The following is a 20,909-nucleotide window of genomic DNA, read 5'->3' as shown; positions in this document are numbered from 1 at the left end:
CAGATATAAGTGATGGGGATAGAGGCAACAAACCACATTGCCATGTATGTACCTATGCAACAATCCTGCATGTTCTTCACATGTACCCCAGAACCTAAAGTGCAATAAAATAAAAATTAAAAAAAGACGAAGAAATGACCTCACTTTCTACCTTGAGAAATTAAAAAAAGCGGAGCAAATGAAACCCAGAAGAAAGGTAATCATAAAGACGAAAACAGAACTCAATTGATAAAAAACCACTGGAAAAAATGAGACAAAATATATAAAACCATGCACAAGGCCAGGCATGGTGGCTCACGTTTCTAATTCCAACACTTTGGGAAGCCAAGGCAAGAGGAGTACTTGAATCCAGAGGTTCAAGTCTAGCCTAGCCAACACGATGAGACCCCATCTCTACAAAAAATTTAAAAATTAGCTGGGTATGGTGACATGCCTGTGGTCCTGGCTGAAATACGAGGACTACTTGAGCCCAGGAGGTTGAAGCTTCAGTGAGCCATGTTTGTATCACCCTACTCCATCCAGCCTGGGAGACAGAGCAAGACCATGTCTCTCAAAAAGCAAACCAAAAAAAAACCCAACAAAAAACATACACAGGTTTTTGAGATCAATAAAATTAAAACCACAGACAGACCAATCAGGAAAAAAAAAGAGAGACAAGACACAAATTATGAACATCAGGAATGAGAAAGTTGACATTTCTATGGATTCTACAGATATCAGAAAAATAAGGCAATATTATAAACAACTTTATGTCAATTAATTTGACTACTTAGAAGAGACTGAAAATTCTTTGAAAGATGTACACTACCAAAGCTCACTCAGAAACAGATAACCTAAATAGTCCTATATCTATTAGCAAAATTAAGTTTATAATTTAAAACCTTCTCACAAATTCTAGGTTCAGAGGCTTCACTGGAGAATTCTGCCAAACATATAAGACAAATAATAACAATTCTACACACCTTCTCCCAGAAAATTGAAGAGGAGTGAATACTTTCTAACTCGTAACTATGAGGTCAGTATTACCCTGCCACCAAAACCAGGCAAAGACATTATAAGATAACTACAGACTAATATCCCTTATGAATACAAATGCATACATCTTAAAATTTCAGCAAATCAAATACAACAACATATAAAAATACTAATACAGACTAATATTCTCTAAATAATGGGGGCATGGAGCAAATACTACATGACCAAGTAACATTTATCTCAGGAATTCTAGTTGGTTTAAATCTGAAAATCAGTCAATATAAGTTACTACATTAATGGGCTAATCAAGAAAAAAAATAATCATCTCATTAGACATAGAAAACGCATTTGACAAAAGTTTAACAATAATAGTTGATAAAAACTTTTAGCAAGGCTGGGAGCAGTGGCTCATGCCTGTAATCCCAGCACTTTGGGAGGCTGAGGTGGGTGGATTGCCTGAGGACAGGAGTTTGAGACCAGTCTGACCAACATGGTGAAACTGTCTCAATTAAAAAAACAAAACAAACAAATAAATGTCAAAACTTTTAGCAAACCAGGAATAGGACATATTCTTCAGTTGATAAAGGGTATCTATAACAAACCTAAAGCTAACACAATAGTTAATAGTAAAGACAAAACTGATCTAAGATCAGGAACAAGGCAAGAATGCCTACGATTTCCCCTTCTACTAAAAATTGTACTGAAAGTTCCAGCCCAGTGGAATAAGGCAAGTTGTCTTTATTCATGAACAACAAGAGTATCTCCAGAAAATACAACAGAATCTACAATAAAGCTACTGGAATAGGAGAGTTAGCAAGGTTGCAGGATAAAAGATCAATATACAAAATCTGCTATATTTATATATACTGTAAATAATCAGAAATGAAAAATACCACTTATAATTGCATAAAATATGGAATACTTAATGAGAAATTTGACCAAAGATGCATAAGAACTTCACAGAAATGAAAGATGATCCAAATGAGTGGAGAAATAAAGCATGTTGATGGGTTAAAAGATTTGATATTGTTAAGTCAATTCTCTCCTAATCTACAGATTCAGCACAATCCCAATAAAAATACCAGCTGCCGGCCGGGCGCGGTGGCTCAAGCCTGTAATCCCAGCACTTTGGGAGGCCGAGGCGGGTGGATCACGAGGTCGAGAGATCGAGACCATCCTGGTCAACATAGTGAAACCTCGTCTCTACTAAAAATACAAAAAATTAGCTGGGCATGGTGGCTCATGCCTGTAATCCCAGCTACTCAGGAGGCTGAGGCAGGAGAATTGCCTGAACCCAGGAGGCGGAGGTTGCAGTGAGCCGAGATCGTGCCATTGCACTCCAGCCTAGGTAACAAGAGCGAAACTCCATCTCAAAAAAAAAAAAAATACCAGCTGCCTGTTTGATAATCTGATTTTTAAATTCATATGGAAATACAAAGGACAAGAAGCCAGACCAAAAAAAGAGTATATACTGTATAATTCCATTTAGATAAAATTCTACAAAATTCGAAGTAATCTATGAGTGACAAAAAGCACATCAGCGGTTGACTGGAAGTAATTACAAAAGGACCTGAGGAAACTTTCGGAGATGACAGATATATTCATAACTTTGTGGTAATGGTTGCAGATGTATTATACATAGGTCAAAAGCTCGCTGGGCGCAGTAGCTCACCTGAGGTCCGGAGTTCAAGACCAGCCTGGACAACATGGTGAAACCCGATCTCTACCCCTACCAAAAAAAAAAAAAAGCTGGATGTGGTGGCAGGAGCCTGTAATCCCGGCTACTCAGGAGGCTGAGGCAGGAGAACTGTTTGAACCTGGGAGGTGGAGATTACAGAGGCTGAGGCAAAAGAACTGCTTAAAGCCAAGAGGCAGAAGTTGCAATAAGCTGAGATTGTGCGCCACTGCACTCCAGGCTGGGCAACAGAGTGAAACTTTATCTCAAAAACAAAAGCCCAAAGAAAGTTATCTAATTTTATACTTTGAATACTGTATGTCCATTTTATCTCAGTAACATTTGTTTAAGAATAAATATAGGGTTCCAGCCTGGAGAAAGCTCATGCTGCAACATGAAGCTGCTCACCCATCATCTGCTGAGCTCGCATGTGTGGGGGATGGGGCCCCATGGCTTCCCCCTGCACCTCTAGGCCACAGAGGTCCGCGTCTGCCCCCTGGAGTTCAACCCCCAATTCGTGGCACCTATGATACCCAAAGTGGAATGGGCGGCGTTCCTGGATATGGCTGATAACTTGCACCTGATCCAGGTGCCTAACGGGCCAGTTGAGGGGTATGAGGAGAATAGAGTTTCTGAGGACCATGCACCACTTGCTGCTGGAGGTGAGAAGCGGTCCATCACTTGCTTCCCGGGCCACCTGCCTCTCGCACTGAGGCTGCCAGTGCTCATCTCTGTCCCTCCCCGCCCGCAGATGGAAGTGGTGGAGGGCACCTTCCAGTGCCCGGAGTCTGGACGTATGTTCCCCATCAGCCGCAGCATCCCCAACATGCTGCTGAGTGAAGACAAATCTGAGAATTGATTGTGCCAGGCGCCAGTTTTTCTTATTATGACCGTGTGTATTTTTGTTGTATATACCCTGTTTCCGAATTCCGCCATGTGTAACCACAACCCTTGACCCAATAACACATGAAACACACAGTGCTCCTGAGCTCCAGAGCATAGATTTTTTTCTCATTAAAAGTTCAAAACCAAAAAAAAAAAAAAGTAAAACAAATGTTTTAAATACCCTATGTATTCTTGGTACAAAATTTTTCACCTTGTCATTTAGAATGCAATGTGATTGAAGATGGCTCATATTTATGTACTCATTTATTCACTTTTATTTATTTATTTATTTATTTTGAGGAAAGTTCTTGCTCTGTCACCCAGGCTGGAGTACAGTGGCTCAATCACAGCTCATTGCAGTCTTGAATTGCTGGGCTCAAGTGATCCTCTGACCTTGGCCTCCCAAAGTGCTGGGATTACATGTGGGGGCCACTGCACCTAATCAGATGGCTCACATTTTTAAAAATCTTAAGTCTAAACCCTTCTGTGGTTTGGTTTTTTAATTTAGATTTTTGACTTGCTTTTATTATAGATAAAAAATAGGCCAGGCATGATAGTTCACACCTGTAATCTCAGTCATTTGGAGGATGAGGCAGGAGGATCACTTGAGGCCAAGAGCTCAAGACCAGCCTGGGCAACACAGTGAGACTCTGTCTCTACAAAAATTTTAAAAATGATTAGCTGGAGGCCGGGAAACTCCAGGGTGGGGGCCTGGGACCCTCCACATTAAAAAAAAAAAAAAAGATTAGCTGGGTATGGTGGTGTGCATCTGTGGTTATAGTTGGGAGGCTGAGATGGAGGATCACTTGAACCCAGGAGATCAAGGCTGCAGTGAGCCATGATCATGCCACTGCAACCAGTCTAGTTGAAAAAGTGAGACTCTGTCTCAATAAAATAAAATAAAATAATCCTCACAAAGACATGTAGCTTCCAATGGATGAAGTGTGTTGTTTGCTCTGTTTAATAAATCATATTACTTATTTTTCAATTCCCTCCAAAGGACGATAAATTTCTAACTTCTGTACTATCAGCATTTTTTCTTGAAAGTAATGAAGAGGTATTACAGTTTTATATTTTTAAACAATAGATTAAATTTGAACCTTTCTTTTGGAGGATTAGAAACACTCTGTTTCCAATGTTTTCAAGTGATAGACTTACCAGTTTTTAGAGGAAGCATAATGTTTCTCTACCCAAAACATATAGATGGTAACATTTCTAAACATCCATCTTCAAATTGCTTTCTCCATGGCACAAATTTAAAGTGTAGCTACCTTTGCACTCAATGCTAAAATACCATGTTCACCCTAAAAAGAGTGTTTGTGTCTCCTACCCCAAATTTCCTAGGGAGCATACTACCAAAAAGCACTTATTAGCACAGAAAAAGTTGGAATATTTGGAATACATCTTGTAAAAGCAAATTGGGCTGAGTGAGGTAGCTTATGCCTGTAATCCTAACACTTTGGGAGGCCAAGATGGGAGGACTGCTAGTGTTCAGGAGTTCAAGACCAGCCTGGGCAACACAGACTCTATCTCCACAAAAACTTAAAAAAAAAAAAAAAAAAAAAAAAAAAAAAGCTGAGTGTGGTGGTGCACACCTGTAGTTCCAGCTACTTGGGAGACTGGAGTGGGAGGACTGCTTGAGCCTGGGAAGTAGAGGCTGCTGTGAGCCGTGATCATGTCACGAATTCCAGCCTGGGTAACACAGTAAGATCTTGTCTCAAAAAAAAAAAAAAAAAAAGGAAAGAGAGAAAGAAAGGGGCAAAAAAAGCGTCTTACTCTAAAATTAAGAAAAGACTGAGGCCGGGTGCGGTGGCTCAAGCCTGTAATCCCAGCACTTTGGGAGGCCGAGGCGGGTGGATCACGAGGTCGAGAGATCGAGACCATCCTGGTCAACATGGTGAAACTCCGTCTCTACTAAAAATACAAAAAATTAGCTGGGCATGGTGGCACGTGCCTGTAATCCCAGCTACTCAGAGGGCTGAGGCAGGAGAATTGCCTGAGCCCAGGAGGCGGAGGTTGCGGTGAGCCGAGATCGCGCCATTGCACTCCAGCCTGGGTAACAAGAGCAAAACTCCATTTCAAAAAAAAAAAAAAAAGAAAAGACTGAATAGAGAAGGAAAGGAGTTGGGGGTATCTTTGATAAGCCAAATGAAAAATGATGAGGGTTTCCACAAGGCCATGATAATGAAATCAGAATGTGCATGGTTTACAACACCTTCCACGTCAAAGACTTTTCTGAGTCTTGTATTGAATCCTTGGTGACACCTACCAGAATGAAAGGCATCATATGATAAGTCAGGCATCCCCAAACTACGGCCCGCGGGCCGCATGCAGCCCCCTGAGGCCATTTATCCGGCCCCCTACCACACTTCAGGAAGGGGCACCTCTTTTACTGGTAGTCAGTGAGAGGAGCACAGTATGTGGCGGCCCTCCCAACGGTCTGAGGGACAGTGAACTGGCCCCCTGTGTAAAAAGTTTGGGGACGCCTGTGGTAAGTCTTTGCTCCAATACAAATAAAGTAAATATTATACTTATTAAGTTATCGATTTTTAAGGTTCATTTGTTTGTTTATTAGGATTTTTCAGAGCTGATTCACAATTCAACATTGTACCTTATGAAATATGGCCAATGTTGGAGAAAAGAAATGGCTTCCAAGTTACAGATTTGTTGCCAGAACATAGCAAAAAACAGACCACTATGTATGTGATGGAAATCTTTGGGAAAAGGCCACTGTAATGCAAGGGGAAGTAATGATGAATTCCCACCAACTGCAAGCAACAATATAATAAACAAGCATTCTTTCCAACTGGCCAGGCTGCAGACTTTTCAGAAGATACAATTCTGACACTACCTCAAGCTGGGTATACTGCAATTAAACTCTGACACTATCCATACAGAGTCAGCATAGACCCCACAGGTTAAGAGCAAAGTCCTCGACAAGACTGCCTCACTTCCAACACCAGCTATAAGTCTTTGTGGGGGCAGCGAGGGGCAGGGAGGTTCTGGTGGTCAGCATATCTGGCTGACTAGCTACGAATTCAGGAGTACCCACAGCCCTCCCACATTCAATAATTTACTAGAACAACACATAGAATTCAGAAAAGCACTATACTTATTATTACACTTTTATTATAAAGGATACACAAAGGCAGGGTGAGGTGTGGGAGGGGAAGTAGAGCTCCTGTACCCTCTCCTTGTGGAATATAGGAGTGTCACCCTCCTTCGTTCACCAACCAGGAAGCTCTACTGAGCTTAGGTTGTCTAGAGTTTTAATTTTTATTACATAGTCATGACTGATTAAATGATTGGCTAAATGACTGAACTCAATCTCCCGGGCTCCATCCTAACCTTCTAATAATGTTGTTGGTCTTTCTAGTGAGTGATCAGTCCCCATTCTGAAACTATCCAGGGGCCTATCATGAGTCACCTCACAAGACAATCCTATGTTTCAGGAAATTCCAAAGTTTTCAGAGACTCTGTGCCTAAATCTGGAACAAAGACCACAGAAATTCTTTATTGTACCATAGATACTAAGGCCTAAAAATGTGTGCTACTTTTATTGGATTTTCTCTATTTCTCCAACATACACTTCACCTTAAAAGGCCAAAATTACTACCATTTTCAAGTTTGTGACAGAATAAAACAAAGAATTTGAAACTGCCTTTGCCGAAATTATGACAGAAAAATCTGACATAGGAATATTATGATAGTGAAAGAAATCTGACCTAACTAACTCCATCTTGCTTCTAACCTCCAAGCTGCCCTTGTACATTCTGAGCATGGGCCAAAACTAACTAGTAGGAGTTTAGTTTACTTTCAAACAAAGATGGTAACAGCCCCTACTGGGAAAAACCCTCTGAAGACCTGGGGACCAGACCACTTTTTTAAACCTGACAAATTAGCCACATGATTAAAAATTATGGCTCAGGAGTTATTCAGCCAAAGGTCACAAGATTCCTAACCTCCTGGAGTCTCCTAAAGATAACATCACTATAAACCCTAAGACTGGTTTTGAAGGTATTTTTCAGATCCTGCATTCTGATGGACCAGCTGGTGCTACCCAGGCAAGGTAAACTGGCTCACCTGGTCTTGTGGTCCCCACTCAGGGGCTTGCTCAGCGCAAGAGGACAGCTTCAACTCCCTATGATTTCATCCCCAACCCAACCAATCAGCATTCCCCATTCCCTAGCCCCCTGCCCACCAAACTATCCTTAAAAAATCCCTAGCCCCGGCCGGGCGCAGTGGCTCAAGCCTGTAATCCCAGCACTTTGGGAGGCCGAGGCGGGTGGATCACGAGGTCAAGAGATCGAGACCATCCTGGTCAACATGGTGAAACCCCGTCTCTACTAAAAATACAAAAAATTAACTGGGCATGGTGGCGCATGCCTGTAATCCCAGCTACTCAGGAGGCTGAGGCAGGAGAATTGCCTGAACCCAGGAGGTGGAGGTTGCGGTGAGCCGAGATCGTGCCATTGCACTCCAGCCTGGGTAACAAGAGCGAAACTCCGTCTAAAAAAAAAAAAAAAAAAAAAATCCCTAGCCTCAGCTGGGTGCAGTGGCTTACACCTGCGGTCAGGAGTTTGAGACCAGCCTGGCCAACATGGTGAAACCCCATCTCTATAAAAAACACAAATATCAGCCGGGTGTGGTGGTGCACACCTGTAATCCTAGCTAGTCAGGAGGCTGAGGGGGGAGAATCGCTTGAACCTGGGAGGTGCAGGTTGCAGTGAGCCAAGATTGCGCCATTGCAGTGAACCAAGATTGCACCATTGCACTCCAGCCTGGACAACAGAGCAAGACTCCATCAAAAAACAAATATAGAAACAAAAACAACAAACCCTAGCCTCAGAAATTTGGGGGAGGCTGATTTCAGTAATAAAACTCCAGTCTCCTGTTTGGCCAGCTCTGCGTGTATTAAACTCTTTCTCTATTGCAATTCCCCCGTTTTAATAAATTGGCTCTATCTGGGGAGTGGGCAAGAAGAATCCATTGGGCAGTTACAGTTCAAATTGGTCTTATTTTGGGGGAGGGAAGATTATGTTATAATAACATTCTGAGGCAGCATGGTAGCTCACACTTGTAATCCTAGCACTTTGGGAGGCCAAGATGGGAGGATCACTTGAGCTCAAGAGTTTGAGGCCTGCCTGGGCAATACAGTGAGACTTTGTCTCTACAAAAAAAATAAAAAATTAGTTGGGCAAGGTGGTGCATATGTGTAGTTCCAGATACTTGGGAGGCTGAGGTGGGAGGATTGTTTGAGCCCAGGTTGAGGCTACAGTGAGCAGTGACTCTGTCACTGCACTACAGCTTATGACAGAGTGAGACATTGTCTCAAAAGACAAAAGCAAAAACAACAAAACATTCTGAAGAAAATATTTAAACTGATTCTTTAAAAATTCACATAAAAAATAATTTCAACTTTCATTTGAGATTCAGGGGGTACACTTGCAGGTTTGTTACCTGGGTATATTGTGTGATGCTGAGGTTTGGGGTATGACTGATCTCATCATCCATGTAGTGAGCACAGAACCCAATAGCTAATTTTTCAACTCTTGCCCCTTCCTTCTCTGCCCCCTCTAAGTAGTCTCCAGTCTTTTGTTGCCATCTTTTTGGTTTTGTTTTGTGTTGAGACAGAGTCTTGCTCTGTTGCCCAGGCTGGAGCACAGTAGCACGACCTCAACCTCCATCTTCTGGGTTCAAGTGATTCTCCTGCCTCAGCCTGCCGAGTGGCTGGGATTACAGGTGTGTGCCACAACACCAGGCTAATTTTTGTATTTTTAGTAGAGATGGGGTTTCTCAATGTTGGCCAGGCTGGTCTTGAACTCCTGGCCTCAAGTGATTCACCCACCTTGGCCTCCTAAAGTGCTGGTATTACAAGCGTGAGCCACTGCACCTAGCCTGTCGCCATCTTTATGGCCATGAGTACCCACTGTTTAGCTCCCACTTATAAGGGAGAACCTGGAGTATTTTATTTTCTGTTCCCACCTTAATTCACTTAGGACAATGGCCTCCAGCTACATCAATGATTCATTCTTTTTTAATAGCTACATTTTTTTGTTTGTCTTGGTTTCAGGCAGGGTCTTATTCTGTCACCCAAGAGTGCAGTGGTGCAGGCACAGCTCACTGCAGCCTCAAAACTCCTGGGCTCAAGTGATCCTCCCACTTCAGCCTCCTAAGAAGCAATCTACAGGTGTGAGTCATCATAAAGTGGAAAAAGCCAGATAATTTTTTAGTTTTTAAAAGAAATGGGGGTCTCACTATGTTGTCCAGATTGGTATCAAGCAATCCCCCTACCTTGGCTTCCCCATGTTGAGATTATAGGTGTGAGTCCCTGTGTCCAGCTGATTGTTATTGATGACTTACAGAGTTCTAGCTCCAGAAAAGAATGACACTATTGAGAAGAATCCTTCCTTAAGGACAGCAATAAATGACTCAACAGGACAAAAAAAAAAAAAAATGACAGAAAATCCAGCAGCCTAGTAAGCAAGCTTTTTCCACTTTATGAAGTGATTTTAGCAATTGGAGCAGACAGTTCAAAGGTAAGTGATCATTCATCCCAGAAAAACAAGTTATAAACAAACAAAACTGGGAGCAGTCAGTTGACCCTGAACCAGCTGTTTCATTTATATAGTTTAACTAGTTATAAAGGAATATAATTATACAGCAAGCACCTGTGCACACTGTCTAGTTTTAACAATGGCATCTTCCAAAATCCCTCCACATAATCCCTCCTGATAAAAAACCCCTCCCTTTACCCCATTTAAAGTCAGTATTATGATAATCATTTCCTTATAGCTTTACCAACTAAATACGCATTTCTAAACACTCTAGTTTCTCTACTCATACAATTTTTAAAAGTGAGATATAACTCACATATAACATTTACCACAAAGCGTGTAGCTTATGGGTTTTTAGTATACTCACAAAGCTATGCAATCATAACCATTATGTAATTTCAGAACATTTTTATCGCCCAAAAAAGAAACTCTACCTGTTAGCAGTCACTTCTCATTTCCCTCTACTCCAGTCCCTGGCTACTACTAATCTACTTTCTGCCTCTATGAAATTATGTATCCTGGACATTTCGTAGAAATGAAATTATATAATATGTTTACGTTTGTGTTTCATAGAAATGAAATTATATAATATGTTTACGTTTGCCTGTTTCTATACCTTATGTAAGAAAACGCCAAGTTGCTTTGCAAAATAGTTGCACTAATTTATACACTCACCAGCAACACTTATGGATTCGTATTGTTTTGCATACTCATCTATACTTGGTTTTGTCACTCTTTAGCCCATTATTGGTGGTCATATAATATCTTTTTGTGATTTTATTTTGCATTTTCTTTCTTTCCTTTTTGAGACAGTCTTGGTCTGTTGCCCAAGCTGGAGTGCAGTGGCATGACTTTGGCTCACTGTAACCTCTGCCTCCCAGGTTCAAGCAATACTCATGCCTCAGCCTCCTGAGTAGCTGGGATTACAGGTGTATGCCACCATGCCCATCTAATTTTTTTGTATTTTTAGTACAGACAAGGTTTTGCCCTGTTGGCCAGGCTGGTCTCAAACTTCTGGCCTCAAGTGATCCACCCACCCCTTGGCCTTCCAAAGTGCTGGGATTACAGGTGTGAGCCATCATACCCAGCCTATTTTGCATTTTCATAATTACTAATGAAAGTAAGTTATCTTTTCATGCATTTATTAATCATTTAGATCTCTTCTTTATGAACTGTCCAAGTCCCTTGGCCATTTTTCAATCATACTATCATTTTATTTTATTGATTTACAGGTTTTTGTGGTTTTTATAAAATATAAGAGGTGAGGTTTCACTGTGTTGCCCAAGCTAGTCCAAACTCTTGGGCTCAAGTAATCTGCTCACCTCAGCCTCCCAAAGCACTGGGATTACAGGAGCCACATGTGCTGGGCTCAGGAGTTCTTTATATATTTGGAACCCAAGGCCTTTGTTACTTTTATGTGTCACATTATCTTCTCACACCTTGTGGCTTGTCTTTTCACTTCTTTCATAGTACCTTTTAATAACTAGAAATTCTTCTTATTTATTTATTTATTTTTTTGAGACGAAGTTTCACTTTTGTTGCCCAGGATGGAGTGCAATGGCGTGATCTCCACTCACTACAACCTTTACCTCCAGGGTTCAAGAAATTCTCTCTCCTGCCTCAGCCTCCCAAGTAGCTGGGATTACAGGTGCCCACCACCATGCCTGGCAAATTTTTGCAGTTTTAGTAGAGACAGAGTTTCACCATATTGGCCAGGCTGGTCTCAAACTCCTGGCCTCAGGTGATCTGCCTGCCTTGGCCTCCCACAGTGTTGGGATTACAGGCGTGAGCCACCATGCCTGGCAAAATTCTTCATTTTAAATGTAGTCAAATTTAGAAATCTTATCCTTTATATCCTGTTTTTTTTTTTTAATTTCCCTATTTTAAGGGCATGCAGATTTTCTTCTGTATACCTTCTAAAAGTGTTAACCATATTACTTTTCGCATTTAAAATTATAATTCACCTGGAATTGAATATTTTTGTGAAGAGCCACGTTTTTAAATTTCTCCATATGAATATTCAGTGGATTTTGCCTATAGCTTTATAGTGCCACCTCTGTCATAAATCAAGTGTCTGCATATGTACAAATTTGATCCTGGGCTCGTCTTCCTCCCACTAACTCTACTCGTCCTATTAGGATTTCTTATCTAAGTTAAGGGTATCAATACACGTCATTAATCACTCAGGGAATCTGAAGACAATCAATCCATACACCACTGATTTAACCTCTTACGTATCTCTCACATTCAAATATTTTCTTTATTTCAAACATTCCCCTAACATATTGATAATGGCAATGGCCTCTTGATAACGGCAATGGTCTTCCAACTGCCAGCACTGCCCTCTGTTGTTGTTTTTAACACTTTTTAAATCATACAATTCACAAATTCTTATGGCCAAAAATAGTAGCAAACTGAATAAAAGGTGAAAGCTTCTTTTTTACTTTTCTTTTTCACAGGTAATCACCATTAGAACAATGTGGTTTTAATTTTTCCAGACTTTTCCTTGCATTTGTCTCACACCCTGCGGCCCCGAGTAGCTGGGATTACAGGCATGTGCCACTATGCCTGAATAATTTTTGTATTTTTAGTAGAGATGGGGTTTTACCATGTTGACCAAACTGCTCTCAAATTCCTGACCTCAAGTGATCTGCCCACCTCAGCCTCCCAAACTGTTGGTACTGCAGGTGTGAGCCACTGCTCCTGGCTCTCTTTGCTTCTTTAAGCCTTAAAGCGTATTCAGTTTTTACCAGGCATGGTAGCTTACACCTGTAATCCCGGCAATGTGGGAGCCTAAGGTGAGCGGATTACCTGAGGTCAGGAGTTCGAGACATGGCAAAACCCTGTCTCTACTAAAAATAATAAATAAATAAATAAATAAATAAATAAACAAAAGACAGCTACTTGGGAGGCTGAGGCACGAGAATCACTTGAACTCAGGAGGCGGAGGTTGCGGTGAGCCGAAATTGCATCACTGCACTCCAACCTGAGCAACAGAGAGAGACTGTTTCAAAAAAAAATTCAGTTTTCAGACTAAAAAACAACCTTTGGCAAATCTTGATAAACTCCCTCCACAAGAAAATGAACATACATACAAAACTGGGAATACAGTTTTAGGAGATTTATGGGACTTCTAAAACTACTCAGGGTCCATGGATCTCAGGTAAAAAAGAGTCCATGCTATGGACTATTCATACCTCATCCCTTTAGCACTGCATATAGCCCTCCATGACTTTCTGCCTATCCATCCGTATTTGATTAGCAGCTTATAATCTAGAAACATATAATCTGTACCTTTTTATGGTCTGTGCTTTTTTTTTTTTTTTTTTTTTTTTTTTTTTTTTTTTTTTAAGACAGAGTCCTGCTCTATTTCACAGGCTGGAGAGCAGTACAGTGGTGTGACTGTGGCTCACTGCAGCTGTGACCTCCTATACTCAAGCAATCCTCCCTCCACCTGAGCAGCTGAAACTAAAAGTGTGTACTACCACACCTGGCTTTTTTCTTTTTGTAGAGACAGGTTCTCACTATGTTGCCTAGGCTAGTCTCAAATTCCTGCCTCAAGTGATCCTCCCACCTTGGCCTCCCAAAGTGTTGGGATTACAGGCATGAGCTATAGTATCTGGGCTACTACAATGCTCTGGACTTTTAATGTCCTAAACATACGATGCTATTTCGTAAGATCTTAGAATGACCTTTCTGCCTCATTTAATGAGCTAACTCCAAAAAGAACACCTTGCTTAATGACTAGGTTGGGTTACATAGCTTTACTTTTGTACTCCGGAGCACCCTGGACACACATTTAGTACAGCCTTTAACATACTCAACAGGTTGAAATGTGACTGTCCCCTGTGGATGCAGCTTCCTCTGCAGCTCTCTCAAATGATGGCTGTTGGATTTCACACCTTTGTACCACTGGACCTAGAGGTGGGGGATATCCTGCTGGCTCATTTCGTCTTCAGGCATTCTGCCTCTGTTCTCCGCAAAAACACCAAGGTTTGAAATGATGTCATCAGACTACAACAACCATTATCCCTCCTTGCTAAAGTCACAAACAAACTTTTGGGAAATCCCCCTCACTCTTTAAATATTTTTGTACCTGTATCACCGATATTCTCTTTATCATGCCTTCTGTCAAGAGTAATTTCAGTATCTTCACACGATCTTTCCAAAATCCTAGCCTGAGAAGTTTCAGAAAGCTACATAAAAAAGCTGACTAGTCTCACTTTATGTGTATGATCACTAAATTTAGCTCTTCATACTACTGGAAATCAGACCATACTTCTTGGCGTATTCTTTCTTCCATCCTTTTAAAAGACTTAACCTTTTTTTAAGGATAAGACTTTTCATACCTTATCCTTTTTCTTCAGGCTCTCAGCTAATCACTTCGCTTTCCATTTCAGTGAGAAAAAAACTTTTTTTTTTTTTTTTTTTTGAGACAGGGTCTTGCTCTGTCACCCAGACAATCACAATCACAGCTCTGCACAATTACAGCTCACTGCAGCCTTGAACTCCTCAGGCTTCCACCTCAGCCTCCCTCACAAGTAGGTGGACTACAGGTATGCAACACCATGTCCAGGTAATTTTTGTATCATTCATAGAGTTGGGGTTTCACCATGCTGCCCAGGCTGGTCTTGAACTACTGGGCTCAAGTGATCCTGCTGCCTTGGCCTTCCAAAGTGTGGGGATTACAGGCATGAGCCACCGCCCCTGGCCTCAACTAATCAGAGATGAACTTCAATAAGCTCTCTCTACCTCATCTACCCAACCACCTGTGCTGCATTCCCCACACCCTCCCCTATTCCTAGGGGAGGAGTGTTTGCGTTCCTGGCTAGGCTAATCTACTGCTTATTTACTAGATCCCATCTCCTCTCAACTACAGAAGGACACTGAGTCAGCCATTCTCCTTTATCTTGCATTATCAGATTTTCTCTTGCTATTGAATCACTTCCATCAGGGTATATATGTAGACACTATTACCTTTTTCAAATAAGAAAACTCTCTTGATCCCTCCACCCATCTTTGCATTTTATTTCTGCTCTTTCTAACAGCAAAACTCCTTGAACAAATTAGTTATCTCCATTTTCTTTTTCCCTTTCTTTCTTGACTCACCAATTAGGTTTTGCCCCAACCATTCCATCAAAACAGCTAATCAATGTCAACACTTACATTGCTACAACCCACTGGCAATACTCAGACTTCATGTCACTTGATCTGTCTATCACTTGGCTCAGGTGATCACATACTATTCCTGAAATACTCTTTTTATGTGGTTTCCAGGACACCATATTGTCTAAGTTTTCCTCTTTCCTTTTGGTTTCTCCTCATTCTCTTGATCTCCAAAAACTGGAATGATCCAGGGTTCAGTCCTTGTACCTTTAGTCCTTTCTGCCTATGATTACTCCCTACGTGATCACATCTAGACACACAGCTTCGAGATCTTTTTATATGGTCAAAGTCCAACATTTGTATCTCTAGCCCTGTTTCTTCCTTGAAATCAAGACAAACATACTGAGTTACTCACACAGATGTCTGGAGGACATCGCAAGATAGTTACAGAAGGTTCCCAAGGATTAAAGGTCCCAGGATCAAATGACTGTTTTTCAGAGGTGGGGCTTCTAGATGACACAAGCCATAGAAAGATTAGAGGTGGTGCTTAGAGAGCAGGAAGAAGGAAATTGAAATTATAGAGACAAGGTCTAAAGTATAGATATCTAGGGCATAAGTGATTGAAGTAGGGTAGTAGAGAGGTTCCCTGGAAGACAGGAGTTCAAAGAACAGAAAGTCCTAAGAACTAGAATGATCAATTATGAGTGCATTGAAACCATCAAGAATGACACATTATAGCTCAGAAACAGACTGAAAAAAAAAATAAGACAGGAGTAGAACTGAAGAAAGTAATAGGAGTCAAGAGCTAAAATTTTTACAATTGCGATGTATGAAGAGTTTTGCAGTTGTAATGATAGATATTAAATGATACAAATTAATGATCTAAGATTCTAAGTATGGGGAGATTAGTGAGAAGACAGTGAAAATAATGAAAAGACAGAGGACAACTACCCTTACTACTGGACCCAACACTTAATTGTGAGAGGGAAAAGGGCTAACACTTGAGTAGTCTGCAGATTCAGTGTTCTAAGCCCTCCCTCTTCCCCTATGATTCCTCCAGAACAAGAAGAAAGAATGTTTAGAGAACCGATCAGGATATAGATTTTTCTGATAAAGAACTGGAACCTCCAAAAGGTACACTGGAAGGGTTTCCAGATTCAGGGAGTGATAAGACAGAGCAGAAAATGTTCAGAGGTTTATATGAATTAAGCGTGTAGGAGATTACAGGATATGGGTAACCTGAGGGTTCCTATGGTGATGGGCATAAACAGGAGTAGGGGATAATGAAATTAGCCCAAGTAGATTCAAGGCAGATAGAGGTGAGGAGGCTGCAAGTATCAAGGAATAAAGAGGTGTAGATTACTGGGTATAAGAAATGCAGCCATCATATGACCTAGCCCCTGTCTCCAAGACTGTCCAATTAGTGCCCTGGGTCTAGAACTTTCCTTCATAAGGAAGCTGTGTGCCAAGCTGTCACTTGGCCCCAGATTCTTCTTCCTTATTAGGAGGAACTTTTCCCCTCTTCTGGGTAAGCAGTAAACTTCTTTGTATTGCTTAAGTGTGTGCATCATATGGCACATGGCCAGCCCCACTAGTGTATCTAACCACCACAGGATGGGAATGGGATATTTGCCAGTAGCATGAAAAGGGTGTGTACAGTCAGTCCATCACGCTGCAGGTCACTGGAGGGACTCAATGGCCATGAGACACTGGTACACGTCACAGACTCTCATTTTGCTGTATCTATCCTTTCTGTGAGTGAAACCCTGTTCTAACCAGTGTCTTGAAGGTTGAGTCCTCCTTGGCAGCTTCAAACCCACAGAAGATGCAGTGGGTCGAGTTCTGTGGACTCCTACTGACAGTTGGCATTATTATGATCTTTGTCATCCTCCAGGCCTCACCTGGAATTTGCAGCTGGATCGTCCTGCTTGACATGGGGGCTTGATCTTGACCTCGAATGATAGGGACTAAATGCTTTTATGGAAGGCAGACTCTTGGTTCCAGAATACTCGTGTAAAATCAGTTAGATGATATGTAAGAAACATCATTAAAATATGCATGCCTTCTGGCCTATTAATCCTATTCCTAAAAATTTATACAGTTTATTCCAAGACTCAGCAATTCCATACCTCCATATATATGCCAGAAGAAGTGTGTGTATATATATACACAAAAAGAGTATGAAGAATGATGTTTCTGTAGCACTGATAACTATAATAGTGGGAAAATTTAAACAATTTTAATGTCTGTTCTGGTTATCAATTTAATGCCACTAAGCTCCATATTAATCCTTCAATACCTGCTCTGAGATAAAGGTGAAAATTCCTTTAAGCATCATCTACCCTCTACAGTGAGCACAATGTTAAACTTTCTCAGTAGAGGGTATTGGAGGCACACTGAAGAAAAAACAGGCTCCTGATGCTAATTCTAGTAACTGCATTATCAGTCAGTGGTGTGGGAATATAGATATGTGGGTTGCTCTGCCTTTCCACAACCTTACCCGTTTTAACCAGCGCCTTGAAGGTTACCTTTCCACTGCCTTACCTACAAAGATACTGTGTGCTCCAGGCCTGTCCCCACTGACTCTATCTGTTTGCTTGCTCAACCCCTCCGACCCCCAGGATTTGTCTTTCACGTCCTCCCTGAGGACACAAAGTGCTCACAGCAGTAGCTCCACTCTCACTCTATGCCTGACCACTAACTGAGACTCACCTGTGTTCCAGAGGGCTATTCCCTGATTGTTAGTTAACTGTGGACCAGCTCTGGTCTGGGCAAACCAGAAAACATCTCTGCCATCCAGGGGGCTGCAACTACAAAAAGGTCTGAATTCAGCCTATAAAGTCATCCTTCCAAGTTAGTTCTGCCTTGAGAACTCCCCTTCAGCTCTATGGCACCCTACAGGGTTTTCTTACATAGTAAAGTTACTCTCTTATTGTCATAATTTTTATTACTTTTATTAAAACTTGTTTAAATCACTGTCTATTATCTGTCTCCTGACTGGGCCCAGAATGATGCAATATCCACCAATAAGAAAATGAATAAACTGTGGTAAAGTTCTACAGTGAAATACCCTACAAGTTATAAAAATAAATAAACTGACTTCCAGTTCTAGCCTGGCATGTAAAGAGCTTAGGAGTTGCCACTCTGTTTTAACAAGTAAAAAGTTGAACAAACTGGAAAACAAAAAACTCTTCTTAGATCTGTCAGCTACGTGACATCACAGGATGAACCGTTGCCCCCAAAACTGGACAGACAGACCGTAGACACAATGAAGTACAACTTACTGGAGCAGAAATTCTTAAGCAGAAACCTCCACGGGAACCAATGCCAAGGGAGGAAAACCCGAACTCTGAGGAACTACTGGAGGCTCAGTGTGGATTATGCTGAAAGTTAACTCCAGGGGGATCTAGTCACAGGCGGGGTGGTGCAGGGGTGGTGGCAGGGTGGGGGTGGGCACATTTTTGTAAGTTTTATCCAGAGGGTCCCTAATGGATCCTCACAGTGACTACTGAAGAAAATCCCATGATTCCAGCAGGAGGAAGGAAAAAGGAACTGTTTTGATACACAGCAGAGCATTCTGTTCTTAACAAGTCCTGTCCTTGGGAGAAACTATTTTGTTCACACCTAACTCGCAGGGATGTTATCAATGCCAGCTCTACTTGGGGGAAGAAATACCCAACTCCAGAGCCAAGAACCATTCTGTACCAGCTATGGATTTTTGGACTGGGGGTGCTTAACCTGTAACAGCAACAATGTATGTGATTAGGTATGCTTTTACATATATTATATACACACACAAATGCTTATATATATATGTGTGTGTCTGTGTGTGTGTGTGAAATGAATGACAGCAAAGTTATAAGGTGCTGAAGAGAGGATTTAGGTATATTTTATTGTCAAAAAGCAAAGTGGTATAGTTGTATTTGAAGGCTGATTTGGATTACAGTGGACCTTTGAACAACACAGGTTTGAACTGTGAAGGTCCACTTATACCTAAAATTTTCAGTAACAGTTACAGAATGTGCCTGCCCCTCCTGCCTCCCTTTCCATCTCCTCCGCCTCTTCTGCCACTGCCACTCCTGAGAGACAGCAAGACTAACCCTTCATCTTCCTCAGCCTACTCAATGTGAAGATGATGAGAATGAAACCTTTACAATGATCCACTTGCAATTAATGAACAGAAAGTATATTTTCTCTTCCTATGATTTTCTTAATAACATTTTTTCTCTAGCTTATTTTATTGTAATAGTATAGTATATAATACACAAAACATACAAAATATATGTTAATCAACTTATCAGTAAGGCTTCTGGTCAACAGCAGGCTAATAGTAGTCAAGTTTTTGGGCAGTCAAAAGTTATATGCAAGGCCAGGTACGGTGACTCACGCCTGTAATCCCAGCACTTTGGGAGGCTCAGGTGGGCGGATCACTTAAGGTCAGGAGTTCATGACCAGTCTAGTCAACATGGTGAAACATCATCTGTACTAAAAATACAGAATTAGCCTGGTACAGTGGCATATGCCTGTAGTCACAGCTACTCAGAAGGATGAGGCAGGAGAATTGCTTTAACCAGGGAGGTGGAGGTTGTAGTGAGCCGAGATCACACCACTGCACTACAGCCTGGGCAACAGAGTGAGACTATGTCTCAAAAAAAAAAAAAAAAGGAAGAAAAACCTACCTGGGCCTCCCAAAGTGCTGGGATTACAAGTGTGAGCCACCATGTGCTGCCAGGAATTGAAAATTAAATGAGACAGCACTACATACTGATTAGAATGGTCAAAATCTGGGAGCCCAAGAGCTCAAGGCTGCAGTGAGCTGTGATTGCGCCACCACACTCCAGCCTAAATGACAGCGTGAGACCCTGCCTTTTGTCGGGGGAAAAATGACCAAAATCCACACATTGACACCACCAAATGTTGGCAAGAATGTGAAGCAACAGGAGCTATCATTTACTGCTGGTGGGAATGTAAAGTGGTACCACCATTTTGGAAGGCAGTTTGGAAGTTTTTCTTTTCTTTTCTTTTCTTTTTTGAGACAGAGTCTCACTCTGTTGCCCATGCTGAAGTGCAGTGGTGTGATTTCAGCTCACTGCAACCTCTGCCTCCCAGGTTCAAGTGATTTTCCTGCCTCAGCCTCCCAAGTACCTGGGATTACAGGCGAGTGCCACAATGCCTGGCTAATTTTGTATTTTTAGAGAGGAAGTTTTACCATGTTGGCCAGGCTGGTCTCAAACTCCTGACTTTAAGCGATCCACTCCCCTCGGCCTCCCAAAGTGTGGGATTACAGGCATAAGCCACCATGGCCAGCCTGAGAGATTCTTGTTCGTTTGTTTTACAAAATCAAATACTCTTACCATTCAATTCAGCACTTATGCTCCTAATTTACCCAAGTAAGTTAAAAACTAATGTCTACCCAAAAACATACACACAGATGTTTATAGCAGCTTTTTCACAATTGCAAAAACTTGGAAGCAACCAAGATGTCCTTCAGTAGGTGAGTGGATAAAAATAAACTGTGGTATATCCAGACAACAGGATATTATTCAGCTCTAGAAAGAAATGAGCTATCAAGCCATGAAAAGATATGGAGGAAACTTCAGTATGTGTTACTAAGTCAAAGAAGCCAATCTGAAAAGGCTACACTGTATGATTCCAACTATATGACATTCTGGAGAAGGTAAAACTGTGGAGACAGTAAAAAGATTACTGGA

The 20,909-nt window shown here is 41.5% G+C and overlaps 1 protein-coding gene and 1 pseudogene across 18 annotated transcripts in view; one reads left to right on the top strand and one right to left on the bottom strand.

Moving 5' to 3' along the window:
- Positions 1-20,909, bottom strand: part of MAST2 (microtubule associated serine/threonine kinase 2) — a 229,012-nt gene that overhangs the window by 43,626 nt on the left and 164,477 nt on the right. The window contains exon 1 of one of the 18 annotated variants that reach the window (XM_074380745.1): positions 2,648-2,723. The exons of the other annotated variants lie outside the window; for them this stretch is intronic. The gene's annotated coding sequence lies outside the window, so the exon portion shown is untranslated. Of the gene's footprint in view, positions 1-2,647; positions 2,724-20,909 lie in introns of those variants that run through there. 18 annotated transcript variants of the gene reach the window in all.
- Positions 3,045-3,363, top strand: LOC101052398 (multifunctional methyltransferase subunit TRM112-like protein pseudogene; annotated as a pseudogene).

Source organism: Saimiri boliviensis, chromosome 11, assembly GCF_048565385.1.
Source record: "Saimiri boliviensis isolate mSaiBol1 chromosome 11, mSaiBol1.pri, whole genome shotgun sequence".
In the NCBI taxonomy this organism is placed as follows: Eukaryota; Metazoa; Chordata; class Mammalia; order Primates; family Cebidae; genus Saimiri; species Saimiri boliviensis.
The sequence above is the reverse complement of the archived record's forward strand: the minus strand, read 5'-3'. Positions and strand labels throughout refer to the sequence as shown.